At 40.4% G+C, this 23,279-nt stretch overlaps 1 protein-coding gene across 1 annotated transcript in view; it reads left to right on the plus strand.

The window, feature by feature from the left end:
* Positions 1 to 214: 214 nt before the first annotated feature.
* The window catches only part of LPIN2 (lipin 2), a 90,770-nt gene continuing 67,705 nt past the window's right edge, over positions 215 to 23,279 (plus strand). Inside the window, exon 1 of the mRNA XM_039243190.1 lies at positions 215 to 397. The gene's annotated coding sequence lies outside the window, so the exon portion shown is untranslated. The remainder of the gene's footprint in view (positions 398 to 23,279) is intronic.

The raw sequence follows: 23,279 nt of genomic DNA on the forward strand, positions 1-23,279 counted from the left end.
AGAGAGGCCAGTGCCGTGGACGAGCCGCCGCCACCGCGCATTCGACTAACGCCGGCTGAGGAGGAAGGCCGCTAGGGAGCCGCGCGGCCGGGAGGCGGCGGCCGAGCGCGGCATCACGTGGCCGGGGAGGGGCCTGCGCGCCTCCCGCCTGCCCGCCGCCGCCGCCGCCGCCGCGTCCCATTCATGAGGGCCGCCCGGCTCGGCTGCGGCCCAGGCGGCTCCCGAGGCAGCGGCGGCGGCGGGCGCCCGGGCCTCGCGCGAGTCCTCGGTCGGCCCCGCCCCCTCAGCCCCCGGCGAGTCAGCCTTGCGTGGCCGGTCCTCACCGTCGCCGTCCAGCCGCAGCCTCCCCTCGGCAGCCTGCGGGCGCCGGCGCGGGTCGCGAGCGGAGCCACCGCAGGTAAGCGGGCCCCGACCCGGGGTGCTCGCACCCCTGCGCCGCCCACCCGCCGCGGCTGGAGGTCCGCGGCGGGCGTCGCGTCTCTGCGCTCAGGGGGGCAGCTGGGGTCGCCAACTCGATGCGATGCCGCTCTTCGGGAGGCCGGGACCCCTGTCCCCGCCCCGCCGCCGCGGTCACGTAGATGCGGGCCCCGCGGGCGGCGCGGCAGGACCGGCTTACTGGGTGGGCTGTAGCCCGCGGGTGCGGGGTGAACGTAAGGAGGGGGACGTGAAGATTGAAACGTGCGGCGCTCTCGCCGCTGCCCGAGGTGATGGTCACTTGAGAACCCCCAGCCCCCGGGTGTCTGGCGTGAAGGCTGGAGCGGAGGCCGAAGTGACGCTTGGCCAAGCCGCGCAAGCCGAGGAAAGCGCGGCTGGAGGCCGCGTCTCCATCCCGCCCCGGGCCCTGGGGGAGGGGGCGCCCGAGGCACGTGATCGCATTCAATTCAGGGCTGGGAAGTTGCTGTTATTTCTCTGTGGCGGTTCGTTTGCCGCGTGTCTCCACCTCCAGGTTGTAGACCGGGTCCTAAGTGTGAGTAGTTTTCCCCTTCGCAACCCCCTCTCCCTCGTCAAACCTCGATTTGTATCGAACGTGTTAAGATACAGTTTTATAATAAGGGCTTCTCTCCCAACTTTTACCCCGACGGATCACCATTTTCTCCAGTCTCCTGAACACATTAAGACTGTTCTTGTTGAAAAATTGGGATGACGTTTTGAAAAACAGGACCAGAAAGATCATTCTTTCTTTCAGAAAGTGCTGGAACTCTGAATATTTGGAAATGCTCTGAAGTATTACCTAATAAACCGCTATACCAATTTTAAATGTACATCGGGGGGTTATTTTTCCAAACCCGTTTGTTAGTTTTAAAGTAAAACCAGAGAAAAAGAGTATCTTGTCTTGGTGTGCGGCCGGGCCCTGTTGAGGCTCTGCCCAGTAGAGACAGTCTGTAAGTGCTACTGTTGATTAAAACTTGGTCTGGCTGGTTCATAATGCTTTGACAGTACAAAGTCAAATTTTAAATACATTTGAAATATTTACAAAGTATTTAGTGGCCCATCTGGTTGTATGTTGGTGGTCTGACATCGATCTTAGTGGCTTAAGAATGAGAAGTGTGGTGGGTAATCCTGAGGTGGGGGGAGGCAGGGCCCACAAGGTGCGGGGGAGGATTCAGGTGGTCCGCTATGCAGCATGCTCGCTTTTCATCAAGGGCGGTCAACCTCAGGCCATACCCAGCCAGAGTCTAAAAAGCAGTCCTAAGGCCACCTGTGAAAGAGCACTGGCCAGGGAGCGTGGCTTCTTCCTTCCAGTTAAACATACGGTTTATTGTGATCTGTCAGGCTGAAGTATCTCCATGTTGATAGAGACCGCCATAGAATTCTAGAAATGAAACGATAGATTCTGTCTTAAGATGTGATGGCACAGTTGAGAGCCAACAGAGAAGCTTTATGTTGAAGAGGAACTGGAAATGGGAGCATTTGAAAAGCATTCAACACTATAGTAAAGCTACTGTTAAGAAACAATTAAGAGAGTCAGCTGGGCATTGTGTCCTTCATTGCTCCAAGAATGTAGCAATAAAGATACTCATCACTCATTGTATTGTAATTTTTGGATTACTGACTGGACTGTTGCCTGCACTAGACGGAAAGTCCTTGAAGGCCAGACTCTGGTAGCTGCCTGGTACCAAATGCCGAGCCAGCTTGTAGAAGAATTTCCATGGAGGTCTGTCGAATAAAGGAAGCGGCAGTCTGTGTGTGTCCTTACCAGTGACCTGAGAGCTGGTGGCACTTCCTGAATGAGTACACTCAACTTTCCTGAATTGTGAGCTTTGGTTGAATAATCCTGACGGTGCCATGCATTAGAGGTGATAAAAGGTTAAATTAAGCTCATGAGTATTACAGGGAACGTTTTGCAATGTTTAGTTTAAATACTAATACTTAGTTTAAATATAGCTTGGTTCTCTGTGTCAACAGCTATTTCCTTTGGGTATGCTTTTATATATATATATATATAATGTATGTATATATACATACATTATTTCCTCATATAAGGCAGCACAGTAACACTTAGCTGGAAGCTTCATCTTGTTGAGAGGTGGATCCAGCTACCTTTCTTAGGTGCTTAGTAACGTAAGTCAGGAGGTTTTTCTTGAAGCCTGATTTTAAGTCCACCTGCCTTTAATTTAAATCCAGCCTTTTTTGCTCTGATTCTAATAGCTGTCACAGGTGTGTGTGTGTGTGTGTGTGTGCGCGCGCGCGCGCACGCACGCACGTACACGTGCCCATCTTAACTTGCCAGTCAATAGTTAGACAGTGGTTTGGGACCTTTATTTTGAAAGCCCCTTTTTATCCCGTTCATTTATGAGATGTTATACTTCTGGCTGAGCCCCAGAGTCTTCTGAACTGTCATTTGCTTTCTTGATGAAATAACTCACAAGTTAGTAGGCAGAGCCCCTAGTTGGCAGAATCCCATATAAATTATCTTATTAAAACTTGGAAGATTATTATTTCAGGCTGGAGTAGTAAGGTTGTTGGCTATATCAGAAGGCATTCAAATAAGATTCCTTGGTGACTTTGCTAGCAATGAACTGTACTTTTCGGTATCCACCTCCGGTGCTCTCGGTTTGATTCTTTTAGTAACACGCTATCACTGTTACTAATGCTAAATGCTTTGCACGTGTACTCTCCTTTACTCTTCAAGACAAATGTGTGAAAGTCGCTCACCTGGGGGAGGTCCAGATGGAGCAGCTAGGTATCTCTGAGAGTCAGTGGCAACCTGGGGGAGGGGGCATTCCAGCTCTGTCGTCCTCACCTCTGGCCGCCTTGCTCCTGACCATCCACGGGAAGCTTGGCCCAGATGGTCCACCTCTGCTCTGAAATGCTGAGACTGGATGATTCTGCCGTAAGTTTTCAGTCTGTAAAGAAGGAAGGGGAAGAAAAACAAAGAATCTGTTAGGAGATAAGGTGTGCTGCAATGCAAGATAAGCCCAAAATGTGACTTTTAGGATTAGAATAATGATAAGATACCCATTTTAAAAATTTGATTCACTGACTACAATTTAGATTCTTTTTCCTCTAAAGCCCTTGAATGCTAAATTTCTGTCATCCTATTTTTGTCACTTTAGATTGGTGTTAAAATTGTTTCTTAAAAAAATGAGGAAGGAGCCAGAAATCATTGAACTTATAAAGGGTAGCGAAACAGTTACAGCATTGGCTCCTTTTACTACCTTCATTTTACCTTCTTACAAAGAGGGGCTAGCTGAAAATCAAAAGTGTTAGAAGTAGGATCTTCTTAACTTTTATTTAGGTCAAATATATAATTTGAGAGACTATATAAATGTGTTGGAAAAATGGAGGGCTCATAGAAAGAGATCTTTTTAAAGTCCATTTAGGATCCATGTAGCTATCTTTGTAATCTTTTACTTTAGAACTTTATTATGTGGTGTTTATATTTATCTGTGGTGTTATATATTTTCAACATGAACCATCCAAATTAGGCTTTTCTACTTCTTGGGAAGAGAAACATTGGCTCATTTTCAGAAAAGCCCACTTGGTGAGTCTTGGGTAGCTAGGGAATTGCCTTTAACTTTTTGGCATATTTGAACAGTGTGGAAAGTCTTTACTTCTGTAGTTACTGTAGTTAATTTTGTGAATAGTAACGGAGTCTCTTGCCTTTATTTCACTTCATATTCTTATTTACTTTTTGTACCAATTCTCTTATTGTATTGTTCAGTAATACATATATTTGAACAGCCTCAAATTATTTTTTCAATGAGGCAGAGTATAAATAAAATTTAAGGTGAGTTGTAAATTCTAAGGTGTTTTCAACTCCTGGTATCTTTATCTTTTCTATTCAAGAATCTACAGTGATCCATTCTCACCTGTTTTAGCAAAGAAAAATTTCCCATCTCCGTTCTCTCATTTCAGTTTTCTCCCTACCATCTCCACTGGCCCCAAACATTTAATTTTCTTCAGGATTCACATTTCTTGATTAACTTCAGCTGTACGAGGCGTTGATGTAGCTGTTAACCAGTATTAAATAACTGTTGTCTTTAATTTTCAGACACTCCATGTGGCCTGCTGATAGCACTTGGTTTGCCTCTCTTCTGTAAACGTCGAACTAAGGGAACTATGGGGAGGCGTAGGGAAGAGATGGATTGTTGAATGGAAGTGATAAGAAATTAGCCTTTTTGTCAGAACCTGGTAGAGAAAGTAGGATTTGAGGAGAGGAGGAAAGGACGTTGAAACATGAGCACCTTTGCAGGATGGTCCTGAGGATAGGATCTGTTGATTTTTAAAAGTAACTACAAGGGGAAAGAGAAGAAGGGGGACCTTCTTAGGCTGATGTGCAGAAGAAATCACAAATAGAGTGAGCTGGAGTGGCTGTACAGACCTTGTATTCGCAGTGCAGTGAAAACTTTTTGAAGGCTTGGCCTTCTGTCTACCATTGTTAATTTTTTTGGTCACTCATGAATTTAGTTGAGATTTTTAAGTAACATTATAGGGTGTAAAGGGATGTGGATTCGAAAAGCTTAAGAAACATGATTAAAGACAGTATTTTAAACACAAAGGGTACCAGTATCGAGGTTTAAAAATTATTTGGTTTTGATGCTCATAACTAAGTAATTATCAGTGAATTTACTCCAAGGAAAAAAAAATAAGGCTGCTGGTACGAAGTAACGTTAGTGACTGACTAAATTTTGGCATTTACCTATTTCTGATATAATGGAAGGGGTAATTGATTTTAAACATTTTTTTAAACCTGTTTTTAGATCTATAGTAAGATGTTTTCTTTTTATATGAAGAACCATAATTACGAACAAAAGATTGGTCAGTTAATCTGGAATTGAAATCTACCTAAAAGCCTTTTTTATGCTTCTGAATAAACAGTGGAATTGTCTGATTCCATGATGGTTCTAATCTGTTCAGTGCATTATGATGTGACATGTGTTGCTCCTGGTAGAATAGATGTGTCCAGCTGTGCTAGAAACTTGGTGTTTACTGGTTCTAAAAGAGAGATGTCCAGAATGTGGATAGCTCTTTAAAGTATTGGACATAGTCTATTAAATATAAAAGAATCTCAGGCAGCAAAACCATCAGATAGTTGATGTGAATTATGAACTCTGAATTGGAGCTCATTGAATTGTGGTATGTTACTTTCCCCAACGTGATCTTTTTGTGATTTTTTTTTTCAAGTGATTTGCCTTTTTCTGAACCCGTGTAAGTCAAGCAATGTTTGGGCTTACTGTAGAACCATAGGGAATATACTTTTTGTTTCCTTTAGGTTACTAAGTGTAATTATTTTTTGGTAAAATATTGCAAAATTATCTGCCCACATTTTGTATATTTTTTAATTTAATCTCAACATTTTTTGGACAAGTGATACTTATCTATCTGACATTATAATTATATCCGTAAAATCTGTTTTTATGTGGACTATACAGGAATAGGACTTATTTAGAGAAGTATCTAAGTATTTTCTAAATAGAAAACGCTCTATTTTATAATTTAAAATGTGTTTTAGACAAATGCTTTATAAGTAAGGAGTGAGCTTTTTTTGTAGAGTTTTCTAATGGGTTCAACCAATTCAAAATATCCTGCTTAAAGAAGCAGTATTTGAAAAGTAAACATTTGGAATTTTGGTGTCTTTAGTATACTCCATCCACTGAGGTTCAGTCTGTAAAATGGTGCTGATGCCTATTTTTTAGGAACATTGTTTTTAGGAGGTGTTTAATGTCAGTAAAAGATTATCATTATTATTAGTTACAATGATTCAGTACCTTCTTTAAGGCATTGTGCTTTACGTAAATTATCTCCTAAGAGGCATACCAAGCCTGCAAGGTGAGATAGTAGCTGCATTTTCTAGGTGAAGACAGTGAAGCTGAAAGAGATTTGTCAAAGGCATGGACCTGTGTATTGGCATTGACCCCCCCCCCCCGCCCCCCGTCAACCCCCATTCCTTTTTCCCTGCTCCCATGCCTACCACACTGCCCAGGAATTCTTATGAATCTGCTTGACGTGCTTAAACTAATTTGGTGGTGTTGTTTTTACTTTGTTAGGTAGAACTGGAGGACTACTTTTTTTTTTTTTTAAGTTTTTTTTTATTTTTGAGAGCTAGAATTCCAAGCAGGCTCCACATCATCAGTGCAGAGCCTGATGTGGGGCTTGAACTCATGAACTCTGAGATCCTGACCTGAGCTGAAATGAAGAGTGGGATGCTTAACCACCTGAGCCACCCAGGTGCCCTAGAAAACTTATTCTTAATGTCTCTATCTATAAACTGCTAGTAAAAGAGTAGCACCTGCTGCATAGGAGCCTTGGGTTTCCCTGAATCATTTATATATGCAAAACCAACTGTCCTAAGGAGAGAAAGACCAGCCAAGAAAACGTGGAGGTGATTTGGCCCCATCCCACCTACCTGGTGACTGCTCAGAAATGAGTTGAAAAATAATGAAGCTGATGCTCATCTGCCTGCCTTCTGTAATATGAGCACATCACTGGGCTGGGTTGGGATCATGGCCCCTAAATTCTAGCAAAATCTTGCTCGCAGACTCCACTTGAGAGGAAGGCAATTTTTTTTTTACTGTTGGGAAGAAGAAATGGGCTCAGTTGGACTTTTTGAGACATGGCATGTCATGAAGGATTTTCCCTGCTATTTTTGATTGTTCTGATATGAGAAGTATACCCCATAACCCCTGGGTTATATGGAACTGGATTGTGTGTAGGAGCCCTGAGTTAGGATGTTTCCGAGTTGACAGAACTTTTGGCTTCTTACTCTATACAGAAACCCTTGTTGCATTACATTGTGCATGGCCAGGTGAAACCCCTAATACTAAGTATCTGAGTTTGCATTTTTGGACAGATTTGTTTTTGGAATTGGCACTTTCTTGACTATATCATTTGATACGCTTGGTGGCTACATCTGCAGACAGGATTCTTTGTGATGGAATTTTAATGGTGTTTTACCTACTGTAATTGAATAAATGGAGTTGGTATTAGTTCTTCAGTACAGAGTAACTTCTCATTAAACAGAAATACATTCATGGACTGTTAGGAATTCCTAAATTCATGATTATACATTTGGTATATAGTTATCAGTTGTCTTATCTGTAATATTAAGATAACAATACCTACTGATGGCCTGGTTCTGAGGATTAGATGAGGTTTTGTATTAAACCAGAGCCAGAGCCACCTACAGGTCTAGAGGAAGAGTGGCAGGCTAGGATTTCTAACCCAACAAGACATGCCAGTACTGGGGGGCAAAGGGCAAAAAGTCAAATACCACATTTCTCTTTCTACTTCTATATGAAGAATCTTATAAAACAGGTAGCAATTGAAAAAGGAGTACTGCATGAGTGATTAAAAGTGAGTCAGAGAAGGGCACCTGGGTGGCTCAGTCACCTGAGCGTCCACCTTTGGCTCATGTTAGGATCTTGAGGTTCCTGACTTCAGCCTGTCAGTACAGAGCTTGCGTCACTTTGGATACTCTGCCCCCCTCTCTCTGCCCCTCCCTCGCTTTTGCTCTCTTGAAAATAAATAAAACATTAAAAAAAATGAGTCAAAGGAAATATCTTGAAATGAACTTCTCTGCTTATATTTTTAGCATGAGGATATGATGTTTAGTTGAATGATGTTTGTGCTTGCTTAAAGTTTCCTTGACCCATAACTTTTATCTTTGTAGTGTCCAATTAGAAAATATATTTTTGTTAACTATTTTGTATCCAAGTCTTATGCACTGCATATGTTTGTAAATTTAAGTCTTGTGATTTTTGCCAGCATTTCATCTCTTATTCTGTAAATTTTGTTGCCTAACCCTATAAGTGGAACCTCGTCTTTTGTATCTAGAAAGCGGAGCTGTCTTCTATACAGTGTAGGTGAATGCTTAACTAAAAAAACAAAAAAAACCCACCAAAATTCTTGCTGACTAGGTCAAAAGTCTCTAACATTTTTCTATAAATTTTAATAAGTGATTGTTATTAAAATGTCCTTAAATTATAAAATTACATGGTTTTATTCTCACTAGTTGAAAAATACTAATAAACCTGTCCCAAGTGAACTAGGTAACTTAATAAGAAATTTACTATATTTAAATTTTCTGGTTCATTTGTTTTGTTAATGAAACATACCTAAAGCTCATTGCTGATACTGAGAGCCAGAAAAGAGATTTTCATATCAAAGCAAAGGAAAACCAAACCCCACAGTGCTCATGTTTGCTTAGTGTTTTTTTTTATTTTCTCTAGTAGTTTTCATTCCTTGAGATACGATTCTTTAGCATACAGTTGCGTCATGTAATAGTTTTTTTCATCTTTTACATTTTTAAGTAATTTTAAAAATTCAGATAGTACTTTGAGATATATAGTGAAAAGCACAAGTCTCTTCCTCACTGCGGACTACTGCTACCTTGAAGCAACTTCTTTGAACTCTTACCTGTTTCCTGTGGGATTTTCTTCTATGTTCCTATGCCTAAACTACCATAGCTTGTTTTTCCAACACCAGACATTCTCTATGAATTCTCCTACTTTGCTAGATGAGGATTCATCTCTCATACAACGCTCCTTAACACACGTTTCCTCCTATCCCTACAGGGTGATCATATCATAATTTTATTTTCTCTACACTTGATCTTAGCCAAAAGGCCGAGAAGCGATTGTTTATTTTCTCTATATTCAGTATTTATGTTTTCATGACCAAGTGTTGCTCAAAACTAGGCATATACAATGATTTAATTTCTTCACCAGTTCAAATTTTCATTTTTTTCTGGAGTTAATTGTTTGTTGGCTCATGTTTCTTAGTACCAGTCACAAATTCGGACAGAACTACAGGACCTTGGGTAGTGAACACCTCACCTGCAGCCTTTTAGTTTCTCACCTCCATTGGGCCTTCTTTCGTAGAGATTCTCTCAGCCTGCTTTCTCATTTTTGGTGGGCACATCCTCCTGTAGCTTTTTGAGAAAGGGTTTGCAGGAGGTCAACTCTGAGACCTTACTTGTCTGGAAATTTCTTCTAGCCTCATACTTAATTGGTAGGTTGGCTATGGAATGCTAGAATGGATATAGTTTTCCTTTAGAATTTTGATATTGTTGAGAAATCCCAGGCTTTTTCTGTTTCTCTTTCCCACTCTTACTATTCTTTCCTTTTCTCTTCCAGTTTTCTTTTTCTTTCTTTCTTTCTTTCTTTCTTTCTTTCTTTCTTTCTTTCTTTCTTTCTTTCTTTCTTTCTTTCCTTTTCTTTTCTTTTCTCTTTTCTTTCCTTCCTTTCCTTTCCTTTTCTTTCCTTTCCTTTCCTTTCCACTCCTTTCCTTTCCACTCCTTTCCTTTCCACTCCTTTCCTTTCCACTCCTTTCCACTCCTTTCCACTCCTTTCAAACTCTCTCCTCTTACTTTCATCTTTTGATGAGGTGCCTTCATTTGTGATTTGCAGCTGTGGTCCCTGGACCATTTATGGGGAGGGAGTGACCAGAACAACTGGGAACAACAGCCCTCCTCACCTGGCTTCACGGTGAACCCACAGTCCTGGCCTTGCTTTGTGCACTCATGCCTGGTTGGCAAGCAGGTTTCATCAGTGCCTGTAGGTAAGAAAGACATAAAAACACTCAGAACATATGAGTGCTTCTCAGACCTGGTGACACTTCATCACCCCACAGGCAGAATCATCTGCAGCTGTGTGTCCTCATGAAAAGTTTGGGAGGTAGCTGGCATTGGGTACTGTGCCTCTGATTGAGAGATGATGTGCATCATGCTTTGAGTAGCCATGCCCACAGGGTGATTTCTGAATCCCTTGTCTTTGAAACCACAGAGTCTTTAACAGTGTTTATTAGCATCTTTCCATTGTGGCTGCCTTAGATAGAACCCGCTATAGTGCACGTTCCTCTTTATCTTTCATGCCGGGCACTTTGTGGGAACTTTCATTTTGGAAAATCCTGCTTTTGACTCTGGGAAATTCTTCTTCTTCTCTTTCTTCTTCTTCTTTTTGAGAGAGAGAGAATGAGAATGAGTGGGGAATAAGGGGCAGAGCGGCAGAAGGAAAGGGAAATCTTAAGTAGGCTCCGTGCTCAGCGCAGAGCCTGATGCATGGCTCAGTGCCATGACCCTGGAATAATGACCTGAGCTGAAATCAGGAGTTGGACACTCATCCCACTGAGTCACCCAGGCGCCCCTCTGGGAAATTTTCTTGTAGTTGTAATAATTTTATATAGTTATAATGGATTTTTTGTTTTTTATTTTTACATACTCCACCTTGTTTTACATACCTCTGCTCTTGTTTTAAGCACTTCATTACTTTCTGATCCTCCATTGTTTTTTCCTCCATCCATTTTGCATCTTTCAAAAACTTGACCTCTCTTCTTTTGCTGTCATTTCCTCTAACCATTCTTTTTATACTTGTGAGTTACCCCTTTTATATTTCTTTGCTGTTGCATTAGTGAGTGTATTGTAAGAAAGTACCAGAAATTGGATGGTTTAATATTTATTGTTTCACTGTTCGGAGGGTGGGTTAGTTCCTTCTGACTCCTGTAGGGAGAATCTGTTCGTTTCTCTGTCCTAACATCTGGTGGTTAGCTGGCAATTTTAGGCATTTCTTGGCTTGTAGATACAGTACCATGATTTCTGCCTTCATGGTCACATGGCAGTGTGTGTGTCTTTGTGTGTGTCTTTCTGTCTGTCTGTCTCCCTTGGTCCAAATTTCCTTTTTCTAAGGAAGCCAGTCATAATGGTTTAGGGCTCACCCTAATGACTTCATTTTAACCTGATTACCTCTGTAAAGATCCTGTTTCCAAATATCACATTCTGAGATACTGAGGGTGAGAATTTAAACTTCGCATTTTTGGGAGGCATAGTTCAACTCTGAATAGTTGGGTTTTAAGAGAGAACGAAAATAAAGTAGATCACTTCCTTTGTGTTTAACAGAATGTCTAGTTATTGTAATGTTTTAAAAGACTGTTTAGTCACATCTATCTTCACTGAAGATCAGAGAGCAACTCTCAGGAGGTGATTTTTAGGTTACAATTTGCGATTTTCAGATTCATATGACTGTTAAATTTCTGTTGGTTTCCTGAATGTTTAATAACTTAGTATCTGAGTCACCTAATTTTCTTTCAAATCTTGCTCTGTTTCTAAAGTAATTTGAAGGTTGGTAACATGACTGAAGAAGGAACAGCGGCAGTGTCTTGGGAGAAAGTAAATCCTAAGTATATCACGGCATGGTTATGTGAGTATGATTAGCCAGGTTCTCATGCTCTTTCATATTAATTGTACTTTCATTTTTGGATGTGAGCCTTCCTGGGTTGAGTGAGTTTGTTTGTTTTTAAAAATTCTGTGCTACATTTTCTTGGTTTTGGCTCCTCATTCCCTTTACCTAAAAGTAGCGCCTCCTGCCCTTCCTCCCTTACTTTCTGGCAGCATTACTCTCTTTAATTTCCTTTGTAATAGTTCTCCCAGTCTAGAATTTTATTTTTTATTTCTTGTCTCCTCTTCCTCCATTAGAATCTAATTGCACTAAGAGCCAGCACCTCACCAGCCAGGTTCACTGCTTGATCTCAGCTCAGAATAGAATAGTGCCTGACACATTAAAGTAGGCGCTGCTTTTAAACAGGTCAGCAAGGGGCGCCTGGGTGGCTCAGCCATTTAAGTGTCCCACTTCGGCTCAGGTCATGATCTCGCAGTCCATGGGTTCGAGCCCTGCGTTGGGCTCTGCTGACAGCTCAGACCCTGGAGCCTGCTTCAGATTCTCTGTCTCCCTCTCTCTCTGCCCCTCCCTCACTTGCTCTCTGTCTCTCAAAGTTATAAATAAAGACACTAAAAAAATAAAATAAACAGGTCAGCGAGTGAAATGTTTTTTATTTCCAACATTCCAAGTGTTGCTTCACTCAATTGCTGCTGCCCTTGGAAGTCCTGTCTTGTTGAAGTAGCTCAGTGTGCAAGTCAGCTTGTGATAACACAACGGCTCAGCCTTACCTGGCATTTGTTTTGCAAAGCTGTGTAAAACTAGGACACAGCTCAAACTGCAGTGATGAGTGGCTTTCAAAGTAGCGGGGCTGTTGGCGACAGCTGCTGTCTCCACAGATTCTCCCTTTATCGACCCAGATGTCCTCCCAGGCCAGGGAGCTCCCCCTTCTAACATTTCTACCAGGGTCTCAGTAGTAATTGTGCACAATAAAGCAGGGCCAGAAATTTGAATTATATTTTAATTGGCTTTTGATGGAAGGCTCTCATCTATCTCCATAGCTTCTCCCAGTTTCCCCAGAAGCCTCTGCAGACACCAGTATGGGATGCCTGGAGTTGGGAGCGGGATCTTTGCATGGCTGCACAGGAGTTCATATCCCTGCTTCCTGTACTCATGGCCACCATGTTCTGTTTAATTGAGACAGATAGATCCAGGCAGTTCGAAAGAAAAGAGTGGAGAAGTGGTGCATTTGTGCTTCCTGATCTAGGAAACAGGGAGGGGGGGGTTGCTACATTCTGAGAGTTAAATGTAAGATAAATTGCAGATGTTACTAAAAACTGACTATGTGTTACAGGAGCTGAGGAATTCTGGTCACTTTTATGACATCAGTTAAGTAAGCAGATGTACTTTTTTTTTTTTTTGTTTTTTTATTCGTATGCTACCAGTAATCAGGGAAGATCTTTCCACGTACAGGAGTCCCGGCAAGATAGTTGATGCAGTGTGTGAGGCTGGTCAAACGGTTTATGTAGCAGAAGTCTCCTTTTAACTGGAATTGTAGTACTGTCTTGATTTCAGCATGGTATCCTGAAGGAAATAAATGGCTTGGCATTCTGATGCTGTCCTAGAAGTGATTGCTGTGGCTTTGACCTCACTAATGTTCCTTTGAATTTCAGGTAGTTTTAGAAAAATACAAGCTTCCAGGGCACCTGGGTGGCTCAGTTGGTTAAGTGTCCAACTTCAGCTCAGGTCACAATCTCATGGTTCATGAGTTCGAGCCCCACATCAATCTTTGCACTCACAGTGTGGAGCCTACTTGGGATTCTCTTTCTCCCTCTCTATCTACCCCTTCTCACTCTCCTTTCCTCCCTCCCTCTCTTTCTCTCTCAAAATTAATAAACCTTCAAAAATTCTTAAGAAAAATACAAACTCCAAAAATGAAGTGTACATATTCACAAAATGTTGAATCTGAGGTACCTCTCATGCAGAAGCTAACAATCAGCTTTGAAATTCTTAGGCGATTTAGAGAACCTGATGCCTAGGTCTCTGTAAAACCACATGATGCTTTCCGTGTGGTAGGGAGGGGAGACACAGATGTAGTTCTATTGTTCTGGAATACATGTGTGATATTGGATACAGTACTGTCTGTGGCTGTGAGCAAATAGTCATTTCTTTTTTTTTTTTTTTTTTTAATATTTTTTATTTATTTCTAGGAGAGAGAGAGACAGCATGAGCAGGGGAAGGTCAGAGAGAGAGGGAGACACAGACTGAAATAGGCTCCAGGCTCTGAGCTGGCAGTCAGCACAGAGCCCGATGCGGGGCTCGAACCCACGAACCGCGAGATCATGACCTAAGCGAAAGTCGGACGCTTAACCGACTAAGCCACCCAGGCGCCCCACAGATAGTCATTTCTTTCCTGCATCCTCACAGTGCTTATTGAGATCGGAGTGATAGATGATGACAATTGATGGACATTCACGGTGAAAAATACTACTGTTTAAATAAAAGATCCAACACCTGGTGAAATTTAAAGTTTACCCATAAGATACATAAGTTCTTGAGCTTTGAGCTCCATTACAAATGAATAAGGAAACTGTTGATAACCCTATAAAAGATGTAACTGTGAAGGAATATGACTAGAAACTTACGTAATCAAATAAATGTACATTGCCCACTTTAGTGGCAACATTATTTTCTTTTCAAATTACTCTCAGGGTCTCAAAATATATCATTTTATGCTCCATGGTGGAAGATTTTTACCCCTCCTGGTAGGTTAGGTTTTTAAAAATAGCGACAAGTCATTTAGAGCAATATCTGGTGGGTCATGCATGTCAGAGAGGTGAATAATAATGTACCTCTGTGCTGTTTAAGAATCGTGACAGCACATATATAGTAATACGTGATAGTAATGATAGTGATTTTTTTTTTTATCCTGTATAGCACCTAAATTTAAAGAACTTTCAGGAAAAAAGAGAAGTAGCAATAACATGCTAGACACTGGCATATCAATGGTATCAGTTTATTATAGCTTTATTTATTACAGCCTTCAGAGGTGTTTACTTTAAAAGACAGCATTCATGTTAAATAGAGTTAGATAGAGTGTTAGTGTAACCAAACAGTTTTCCACCAGAACTTGGAAGAAGGGAATACATGGTGGAGGATGCCTTACCTGCCTCTTTGGGAGGCTGGTCTGATTTGGGCCTGGTGTGGGGTGCTGGTCTGGGAGTAGCTGGATCTAATAGTTTTTACTTTAAGACCATTCCTTATATCCCTAGGATTCTTCTGACCCATGTTGGTCTTGTTTTGGGATATGAATTATACTATTTGAACAAATAGGCTGAACGGTGGGCCTTAGGGAGTGGGGAATTGGTATGGGAGGCTAAAACAAAAAGGTTAAAAGAGCTGTTGATTCAAGTGAGAATTAGGTCATAACTCATTTGTTTACTTTCCTGTGTCCCTCACTAAATAGTGAGCTCCTTGATGGCAGAGATTCTAATCTAACAGTCATCTGTTGGGCACCTGTGTGGCACAGGTCTTGAAGGCATTTGGTACATTATTTTTTAATGAAGAGAAAGAGGAGGACTAATATTTATCAAGCACTTAGTAGTTTCCAGGTGCTACCTCATTCAATCCTGGAAGCAATCCGGCCTAGTGGGTACATATTAATCCCAGCTCTATGGAGGGGTTATAGGAAGCTCCAGTCCAGCGGAAGCTTAAGGAAAAGGTTAAGTACTGGAGATATTTAATAAGTAGTAGAGATGTAATTTAAAACTTGATCTAAATTCAAAGCTCAAGCTGTGTGCCTGCCTGGCCAACCCCTAACATTTGTGAGAGCCTAGCCAGAACAGGCATATAAACAGGGTCACATACCATCAGTTTAAACTAGTGATTCTCAACAGGAGGAAATTTTGCCCCCAGGGGCTGCTTAGAAATAACTGGAGACATTTTTGGTTGCCACAACTGGGAGGAGAACACTGCTGGCATCTAGTGGTTGGAGATCAGGGACAGTGTGCCCCTTCACACTCTGGAAAAAATGATCTGACCTCAGTGTCATTATGCCAATGCTGAGAAACCTTGGCCTAAACTTTTAAAAGCTCTGAATCCAGCCAGTCACCTCCATGGCCTGACCAGCACTCCCACCTCTGGCTGTTTCTCAGCACTGTCCCATCCTGTGACAGCTTGAGTGCTAGCACATGCATGCTAGGAAAGCTTGTTTGGCTTGTGCTTCCCTCCTGTTAGATAAATTGTTTCCAAAAAAACAAAAACAACCCCCCCCCAAAAAAAAACCTGTGGAGGTCTGAAAAGAAGAAAAACAAATAAATGCTGTCTATGCAGGGCCTTCTAAAGTGCAGGGCCTGGAATAGGGACTCCTTTTGCCCACGATTAGAGGCAGTATGGGTGCCTGGCATAAATCTGTTTGTTAAGTGAGTATTTCCATAGCACCATCCTTCCTGAATGAATGAATGGCATCATTTACATAGACTCTACGTTTCATTATTAAGGGCTGTTATACATGAGGTAAGGCTAGATTGAGCATGTTTTATCTAATTTAGCTGGGAAGTAATTTAATTTTCGGTACCTGCATGTTCTCATTTTTCAAACAACAGCTTGGATTAGAATTAGGGGTTCTTTTTTTTTTTTTTTTTTAACGTTTATTTATTTATTTTGTGAGAGAGAGAGAATACATGAGCAGGGGGATGGGCAGAGAGAGAGGAAGAGAAAATCCCAACCAGGATTTTTCCTTTCAGCACAGAGCCCTGTGTAGAGCTTGATCTCACAAACCTTGAGATCACCACCTGAGCTGGAATCAAGAGTTGGATGCTTACCCAACTGAGCCACCCAGGTGCCCCCCCTAGAATCGGGCATTCTTTAGTTGGGTTCCACATACCAGCCAAAGAGAGGTTCTAGCAGATCCTCAAATTTTGATTCATGGTTGTGTGGATATACACACATACTGATGATGTGCAGGTTTTCTGTAAAGAGGGAATACTCAAGGTTAATTGGGTTCCACCTTTTAGCTACTATAAATAATGCTACCATGAATATTGGTGTTCAGGTCTTTGTTTGAAGCCATTGTTTTCAGTTATTTGTGGTATACATCTAGTGGAGTTGCTGGATCTATGGTAACTTTAGGTTTACTTTTTTGAGGAACTGCCAAATTACTTTCCACAGTGACCACCATTTCACATTCCCATCAGGTATCAGTTGCACGAAGATTTCAATTTTTCTACATCTTCAACAACACTTATTTTCTGGTTTTGTTTATTTTTATAGCCATCCTACTGAATGTGAAGTAATATCTCCCTGTAGTTCTGATTTGCATTTCCCTAATGATTAATGATCATCCTTTTATGTACTTATTGACTATTTGTATATCTTCTTTGGAGAGCTAATTATCCAAGACTTTTGCCCATATTTTAATTGAGTTGTCTTTTTGTTTTTGAGTGGTAGAAGTTCTTTATATATTTTGGATATTAAACCTTTCTTTCGGTATAGGATTAGCAGATATTTTCTCCCCTTATGTACTTTGTCATTTCACTTTCTTGTTAAATGTCCTTTTATGCAAAAACAATTTTTAAAAAATTTTTCTATGTAATGTGAGCTAGGGGTCCCACTCCATTCTTTTGTATGTTGAAATTCAGTTCTTGGTACCATGTGTTGAAGAGACTATTCTTTCACCATTGAATAGACTTGACACCCTTGTCAAAAATCATTGGCCACTGACGTTTGTGTTTATTTCTGGACTCCATTCTATTCCATTGGTCTGTATGTCTGTCTTTGTGCCAGTTTTGATTACTGTAGCTTTGTAATAAGTTTTGAAATCTGGAACTTTGTTCTTCCTTTTCAAGATTGTTTTTGGCCTCTTGTAATTCCATATCACTATGAGGATTGGCTTTATATTACTGAAAGATCTTTTGAAATTTTTATAGGGATTGTGTTGAATCTGTAGATTGTTTTGGGTGATACTGACATCATACCAATATTAAGTCTTCATATCCATGAACATGAGATGCCTTTTTTACATAGGTCATTTTAAATTTTTTTCAGCAATGTTTTATAATTTTAAATATGCAGGTTTTCACCTCCTTGGTTAAATTTATTTCTAAATATTTTATTCTTTTAGATTAATTGTATTTGAGATTTTAAAATAACTAGGACATTAAATCTGTGTTCCAACCTAAGTTAGTAAATCCTAGAAGGTACTATGGAAGACCTCTTGAGATTTGAATATAAGTGGATTAGGGTTTGAACCAGGCTTTGACAGTTTTAAAAACGAGCTGGTAACCTTGGGGATATCCTATAATCTCTCTGAGTATTTCTTCATCTGCAAAATATAGGGACAAAGTAAATCTTTCACAGAAATTGTATAGATGAGAGATATTATATGTAAAGGACTAGCTCCAGAGTATGACTCAGAGTTAAATACTAGGGAAATAATGCTAGGCTGCTAGTATTGTATTTTCTTATATGGTGTCAGTATGAATACTAGTTTGCCATTCAATTTCTCATGAACATTTAGCTTGAATTACCTTTGCTTTATTTCTTTTCACATCCAGAAGTTTTATGATTAAAAAGTATACATGAAAAACGAGTTGAATTAATTTGTTGCTAAGGCTAATGATTCTTACACAGACTAAATATCCTATTGCTCAGAGAGCCTTGTAAAGTATGATGAGTTTGGGAGAAAAAAATAGTTATGAAACGTCACACGTGTTCTGTGTTTCAGTGATGCTGTGCCCTTAAAAGATGCGAATCTTTCTTCAAATAGTGCTGCTCTCTGATGCCTCTTTGCTTTCTTGGATCCTATAATGTCCTCCTTGCATTGCAAGGTTAAATTTTAGACACTACCAGCATTTAACCTCTAAGAGTAGCAAAGCTGACTTAAGGTTTTACCCTCCATGGAGAATGTAACTAATCCTGCCATTTTAGAATTGCATTTACTTGTATATATGAATTATAATTAATAAGTCATGTGTATAACATAACTAACAAGTAATGTATAAATCTGGGCACCAATGCTACAGTTTTTCCTTCTTTTTAATGTTTATTTATGTATTGAGAGAAAGACAGGAGTGGGGGTAGGGGCAGAGAGGAGAGAGAGAATCCCAAGCAGGCTCTGTGCTGTCAGTACAAGCCCCATGCGGGACTTGAGCTAATGAACCATGAGATCATGACCCGAGCCGAAATGAAGAGTTAGATACTTAACCAACTGAGCCACCCAAGTGCCCCAGTAGTTTCTTCTCTTAATGTATCTTAGGGGAACTTTAGGTTGAAGTAGGCAGATTGAATTTCTGGAAGACTGTAATCTAAGAGTTATGGTTATTTTCATTTTAGTTTAGACAGTTAAATAAAATCTGATAATGTAGATGTAGCATTAGAATTTTCTTAATATTGTAAAAGGAAATTCCTAAAGTTTTTATCATAGCGATGTATTTTAGCTGTTTTGCTATTCACTTCCTGAAGAACACAAATGAACCTGCATACTAGAGGATGAAACGCTGCATATTCTGATGGGGAGAGAAGGGTGAGGTAGATGCCATCAAGTTGAGAAACCTGCAGGTTTGAAAAAGAAACAGCAGTTGGGAGGGCAACCCTATTGCAGGGTTGTCAGATTCCATTGGGGGCCCATTTAAGGCTACGGATAAAAATTTATACTCTCATTCATCTGCCCTTCCAGGATGACTCTTCCCAGCAGTGCTCATGATGATTTTTTATTAAAATGATAATCCCAGTTGCTTGGATGTTATTTTCTTTAAGCTTAACAATATGATTGCAAGCAAATTGTAAATTGAACGTCAGTGAAATGCTTAAATGCAAAGGCTCTGGAGTCAGGCCTTGGTTTATTATATCCTGGCTTCTCTATCTAGTAGCTGTAAAACTTGAGCAGGTTCTCGATGTCAGTGATAGTTATGTATATGGGATGTCAGTTGGTTATGTCCTTGTATATACTTACCTCTTGAAGTCCTAGCATATTTATTGTTTGTATGAATTTTATGTGTGATAGAATTTTTACATTTTCCTCAAGAAACTAATATCCAGGAGATTGTTGCTGACTTCTGGTCTCTAACTAATTAACATTACAGTAGCAGATCACTTCTATAGATGGAAGAAGAGAGCTGGAAGATGAGTAACCGCTAATTACGAGTATTTTTTAAATTAAAAAAGATGTAAGGAATTCAAAGAGTTGCAGTCCCAGCAATAAAGTAATTAAAACAGCCATTACCAGTTTTTCAAATGGTCCAGAAAATCTTTAGTTAGATATATGCAAACCCAGTTGAAGAAAGGGAAATTCTTGAGAGCCAAGGAACATGAGAGTATGACTGACTTAGGTCCCTGCATGATGCTGGTCTCATAATTTTGTTACAATTTTTGTTTACTTTTCTTTGGATTGTATTAATGATATCCAGGCTTGCTTACTTCATTTATTACTTGTAGTTTTCTTTGGCAAGTTCTAAGCCGTCTCGCTTTTGACCTAGCAGGAGAAATCGAATACTGTACTTTCTTTAAAGTATCTTCGTGTGTCCTCAGTGTTGTGATACACTGGCGTGCTCCTGTTACTGGTGAGATTATAGCAGCAAAGTTGTTTCTAAAAGATTGAAGTGTCACACTTGTAAAATTACTGTTTTTAAATTTGATAATGATAAGACTTGCATTTCATCAGAATTTCTTTTTTTTTTTAATGTTTTTTTTTTTTTTTTTTATTTCTAGGAGAGAGAGAGAGAGAGAGAGACAGCATGAGCAGGGGAGGGTCAGAGAGAGAGGGAGTCACAGACTCTGAAAAAGGCTCCAGGCTCTGAGATGGCAGTCAGCACAGAGCCAGAAACGGGGCTCGAACCCACGAACCGCGAGATCATGACCTAAGAGAAAGTCGGACGCTTAACCGACTAAGCCACCCGGGCGCCCCGCATTTCATCAGAATTTCTTGAGTGTGAGTGAAGTGGGGTGACCTAGTCCTGTTCAGAAAATTGTTTATATATATAAGGTGTCATCTCTAAGTGTCACCGTGGGGACAGGGCCATTCCACACTGCTATTCAGAGTGTGAAATGAGAAAAGAAGAGAAACATTTAAACAGAAACAGTTGTGATTAACAGGACATGGAGGGATGTGCACACACAGCCACTGAAGCGGCTGCCATGGGAATTTGGAGCAAAGCAGAGCAATTCCCCATTTGTTTCTGGCTTTATTTTATTGAAAGTGTTGTCCAGATGTGGTGACACAAGTCAAGCCATGATTATTCTCATTAATTGGGCTGTTTAGCTTTATGATCTTAATGATCAAACAGATATGCTTGATAGCTACAGCCAGACAACACTTCATATTGTCTCTGTATTCTCAAAATATTGGGTGAAAGTTTGACCTAGAACATTAGTGTCAGAAGGGTTCAGCTTCAGAGGTTGCTTAGTCCCAAACTCCATAAAATGGGACATGTTAACTGAGGATATTCTAGGCCCTAGAGTAAATGTCATACATTAACCCTTGAGTTTTGTAGAAGAAACCTCTATTCAGTCACTTTTTTTTTTATATTAAATGGATGCATCAGAGTAGAGTGCAAAATGTGTTAAATTTTAAAGGTTAAAATATACGCTTTCAAGAAGATTACCTTTGAGAAAGATACTTTAAAGTGACACTTTCAGTTCTTTCTCTTCTGTTCCTGAAAAGACCTGCATGCATTTGATTTTTCATTCATTCACAGCCTAAGTGAAATAGTCACTGGTTACCCTTGTTTAGAGATTTTGGGATTGTGTGAGGATAGCCCAAAACACTGGAACCTTGAGTAAACTAGGTGGCCACTATCCAATAAGCAGTTAAATTGTAAATGTTTGAAAAACCTCAGAGCATCATCAAGAGGAATTTTTTTGCTCTTGGTTTTGAAGAATGCATATAAGTCCCTTTTGTTTTCATAAGTAAACAGTGAATTATAAGTAATTCCAGATATAAGAAGAAAAACTTGATAAGTGTAGATGGTGAGAGCCACTCTGACTCTAGGAACTGTTTCTCGTTGACTGTACGTAGTCCTTTGTGTAGGAGTCTTTGTCATGAGTGTTCTTGAACATATGGACATTTGCTTGAGCAATTGACATTTGCTCAGTTTGAACATTTCCTTTGCTGTAGAATAATTATGGTAAAAACTATGAATTCTTTGTAACTGAGGCTTTAAAAAGAATCTTCATCATGATTTTGTACTGATAAGAACTTTTTAGTGTTCTTCCCTCTTCATGGGTAATTCACCAGAAATAAGTTGCTATTCCACAGTCTGACCACTGGGGGGATGTAGGTTATTTTCATTTTTTTATGTCCAAGTCTGAATATAACTTGTGTAAGTATTTCTAGTGAACCAATTTAGCTCAACCTCAAATAAGCAGATTTCAGGTTAGGAAGTTTTAACTAAATCACTATGCCTTCTTTAAAAGCTCTTTAATACGGGGCGCCTGGGTGGCTTAGTCGGTTAAGCGTCCGACTTTCGCTTAGGTCATGATCTCGCGATTCGTGGGTTCGAGCCCCGCGTCGGGCTCTGTGCTGACTGCCAGCTCAGAGCCTGGAGCCTGTTTCAGAGTCTGTATCTCCCTCTCTCTCTGACCCTCCCCTGCTCACGCTGTCTCTCTCTCTCTCTCCTAGAAATAAATAAAACATTAAAAATTAAAAAAAAGCTCTTTAATACTTAATCCCCTAACCCTCATATACTTAGGCGATTGGTAGTGAAAAGAAACAAAGATGTGTATGCTGTGGAGTCTAAACAAGGGTCTGACTAGCATTTTACCTTTGTTTCTCCAAGCTAGACCTTTTCTTCAGAGATTTAAGTCTAGGAAAAAAGACTTCCAAGTTCTACCCATGCTTTTTTTTTTTTTTTAATTATTAAAGATGCTGTGCAAAAGTGAAAAGAAGTCTTTCTTGATAGTCAACCACTTATTATCTTTACCTGTAGAGAAGAAGTTTGACAGCACAGTAACTTTTTTTTCTGAAAAACCATAGATTATTAAGAATTATTGGTTATAATTTTAATTTTTATTGACCTAGTCCGAAAGGTGCTACCACTCAAGTTATGGGCTGGAACCAGAATGTCGGATGCTAGCTGGGAGTCAGGTGATGCGCAGTCACTGCAAGGGGAAGCTGGAGATGTGTGCCTCTTACAAAATTGGTGTTTGGAAGATAAGCTCACCCTTCCGGGTCCATGGTGCATGTTCACTTGCAGTCAGAACATCCTGTGAGTCATCAATCCAAACAGTGAAACAATATGAAGACGTAGCAGGAGACTGAAATGACTGGCCTAGGGCCTGAGTATTGTGTAAGAGGTGTTTGAGGTGAAGGTTGCCTGAACAGAATTCATACCCAGTAATCTTAGGCTCTTGCCTCTCGGCTCTTGTTAGCCCTTTCTCTCTCCTTCTGGTTACCCACCATCCTCCTTTCCCTAGCACTTTCTCTTCTTGTTTCAACCTGGCATCATGGGAGAAAGCACCAAACCAGAAATCAGGTCTAGCTAAGTGGATGACCTTGGGCTAACTGCCTCTGTTTACTCATTTTTAAAATTAAGTTTTTATTTTCTCTTTTTCCCAAATTTTATCACTCTATCTGCCTTTCTTCTTAACAGTTTTCCCCTTTTCCTGTCATCCCACCTGCGTGTTTTCTCGTGACTTCCCAGTTTTATTTCCTCTGCTTTTCCTTTTTAACCCCTTTCTCATTTTCTTATTTAG

This window comes from Hyaena hyaena, unplaced genomic scaffold, assembly GCF_003009895.1.
Source record: "Hyaena hyaena isolate Hyena2069 unplaced genomic scaffold, ASM300989v1 scaffold_222, whole genome shotgun sequence".
NCBI classification, from domain to species: Eukaryota; Metazoa; Chordata; class Mammalia; order Carnivora; family Hyaenidae; genus Hyaena; species Hyaena hyaena.